The sequence below is a fragment of the Habropoda laboriosa genome, unplaced genomic scaffold (genome assembly GCF_001263275.1).
Source record: "Habropoda laboriosa isolate 0110345459 unplaced genomic scaffold, ASM126327v1 scaffold761, whole genome shotgun sequence".
In the NCBI taxonomy this organism is placed as follows: domain Eukaryota; kingdom Metazoa; phylum Arthropoda; class Insecta; order Hymenoptera; family Apidae; genus Habropoda; species Habropoda laboriosa.
The window spans coordinates 151,308-154,476 of record NW_017100854.1 but is presented as its reverse complement, the minus strand read 5'-3'; the positions used below and the strand labels follow the sequence as shown (position 1 = coordinate 154,476).

General features: G+C 24.3%; 1 long non-coding RNA gene across 1 annotated transcript in view; it reads left to right on the top strand.

Moving 5' to 3' along the window:
- The window catches only part of LOC108577357, a 958-nt gene extending 507 nt beyond the window's left edge, over positions 1–451 (top strand). The window contains exons 2-3 of the long non-coding RNA XR_001891450.1: positions 8–64; positions 440–451. This is a non-coding gene — a long non-coding RNA (uncharacterized LOC108577357). The remainder of the gene's footprint in view (positions 1–7; positions 65–439) is intronic.
- The last annotated feature ends 2,718 nt before the right edge of the window (positions 452–3,169 follow it).

Genomic DNA, 3,169 nt, shown 5'->3' with positions numbered 1-3,169 from the left:
TATCTAGTCACACTTTGGGTCTTTAAACTGTGATACTTCCAGAAAATTCTCCTCATGACTTTATGTTTGTATATGATTTGATATATTTTTATTTTACCATGCATGCATATCAGATGAATTTATTTTCATTATGAGTCACAGCATATAACAGTTTCGGTTGCATTTTATATTGTAATGTTACATTTCAAAATATAATTTATATTTTTTTCTTTAAACCTTTAACTTCTGAGTTAAATTTTATTGGTTAGAACAACTGTTGTTTATGATTGGTATTATTATAATATTATTATTAATCACTTGAATATTTAAATTATCTGTATTTTTTTTTTATTGATATTTTATATCTTGGTTATTCTTATTCCTACTCTTGATTACCTATTATTCTTATCTTTAAATGTACATATGTAATACGTATAAGGCCCTAATTTTTTTTATATAGGTGGAAACCAGCTGCAGAACAAGAAAGCAATAAGGGTCTTACATTAGAACAGCGGAAGGCACGGTAATACTTAAAAAAGACTGAAGATTTATTAATTAATCATCAAAGTGATGCAAAATGAATTAATTTTATGCATGCAGAATATAATGTTACAAAATAATTGATATTTTTAAGATAGTTTGAATAATAATTCTAAAATATGAGCAACTGTGTAGTAGTACAAAAAATTTACACGGAGGCATATGTACACTCATGCATATATTTGTTATCTGTATATTTTAAATATATGCTTTTTATGCATATTTATATTTTCTTTAATCATCAAAACACTATTTTAAAGTATCAAGTTTAAGTGATTTTAAATTGGAGTAACTTATTTTATATTTCTCATATATAAGATATAGTAAAAAAAATAACCCTTTTTGTTTTAGAGATGCAGAACGAATAAGAGAAAAACAATTGAAGAAACAACAAGACCACCAAGAAAAAACAAAGCAAAGTGCAAGATAATTTCTTCTGTAAGACATGTAAATTATTTGACTGAATCTAAGAACAAAATTTTAAGTATGTTTCTAAAATTCCTGAATATAAAGCACCATCACTATGTTTAATATGAGCACATAAAAAAATCATAATCTTTTGATTATAGAAAATATCTTCAGACTGCGTACTGGAGCATATAAAACTTAGTTAAAATAGTCATATTATTTACATGTTGTTTGCAAAAACAGTAATAGTCTATGTGTATAAAACTAATGTTGCCTACATTATAACGATAAAAGAAAATGCGCATTTGACTGGTTCATCTAGATATAAGGATATTAATTAATTAAATATAAGAGTATTTGTAGCACTAATTTTCAATTTGTAAATTCAAGTTCTCAATTATTTTATATGTCGTGTAAGTGACTTTCATAAAGTATGTGTAAAAAGGTATGTACTTTTATCATTTTGTTTGATTCATAATAAATTGTTCAATTTAAAAATATTTTGGATTTCTTATATTCAAGCTTATTTTACTTAGTTAAAAATTTGAATGTATCGAATTTTGTGTCAACTTATAGAAGCAGCAAGTATTACTATCGCTAGGTATATATTTGAGAAGAAACAGCTATTAATATAAATTTCTAAATAGTTTAATAAATGACGTTATGGTACTTATTTTGTCTGGTTAATGTTTTCACATACTTTATTGTATTTATTGTGCTTTCCCAGAGAGAATACATGTTTGACATATTTAATTATTTTGTCTTGAAAAAGTTAATATAAGTTAAATATTACTTAAAACAAATATTTGGGATATCAAAATCAAAGAGTGATAACAAATTATATACGTTCCTTATTATTAGGTAAAATTTTAATGGAAGAGAAGAAGTAACATAATAAACACGTTATATAGACATTTAAGACCAAAACCCTTATAAAGTAGTGGTAATATACATATTTATTGTTAAGAGCAATTTGACTTACTTCTCAAGTAGAAAAAGAACGTTTTAATTGTATTTTATTTATCGCTTGACTGTTATAACTTTCTAATACATGTAGAGGGAAAAGAAATCCTTTTAGTCGTTTGAAAAGTTTTAAGTTTCTCATATATAAGAAATGGTGTTACATATGGAACATTTATTTAATTATACTCTATACTATAAAGTATCATTGTAAAATTGCATGTAATACATTTGTATCAAGTGAAGCAAAGGATATATGGAATGAAATACACTAAAAATTCGTTTGTATGAAACATTTGTTTAGAACAAAGATGATGTTATTTTCTTCTTTATAATGTTATAGTTTGTTCGCAAAGACATACGTTTTACTTTGACATACATTTTGCTTTCTATTTGAATACTGTAATAGAACTATTTGAACATATTCTATTAAATAATTTAATCTTTTTACACAAAGAAAAGTTTTAACAGATTTCATAATGTAACCCATAAATCGTGTAGTTTTATCTTCTACTGGAAATAAGTAGAAAGAAATGTGTTTCACACAAACTTGTTTGAATAAAAATATAGTATCAGAAAGTCTATTGTATTATTACTAGTGAAACAAATACCTGATTTCCCTTGTACGTATTACTAAATGAAAGATGAAAATTTCTAAGCACATGAAAATAATACACAATGAATGGCACTTCCTTATGCAATATTGAATTTATTGTTACTAAAAGTAGAAAAATAAAAAAAGTTTTGATGAAAAATTTGAATTTTCTAAATTTACTGTAAAAATACACAAGATTTACCTAATTAAAATTTTTTTGTTTTTGTTTTTAAATATAGATCACATATTTGTCACTTTTTCAAATAATTGTAGATTTGCATACAATTTTTGATGGTTAAAGAAATGAATTGAAAGTCACCTTCTTTAACAGATTTGATAAATCAGATATCATTATTGACTTGATACTACAAAAAATGTTGGTAATTACTTAAAAATACTTGTACTTACGAGTATGTAAAACTTGTAACTGATCAAACGACGGTTACATGTATCATGTTATATATGAGCCTTTCACAGGCCAAAGTAGTTAACTCTACTTTTTGAATTTTTTTAAATATTAGCTCCAAAGCATTTGATTAATGCTTATCTTTTATATTTAAAATAAAATTTCTTAGGTTTAATTAGGTTTAACACCATCGATAAATAATTTATTTTAGAAGTCAATGTGATTAACTTCATACGTTAAAGTAAATCCTTGTAATAATTTAATTCAAAGGCTTATAAGAA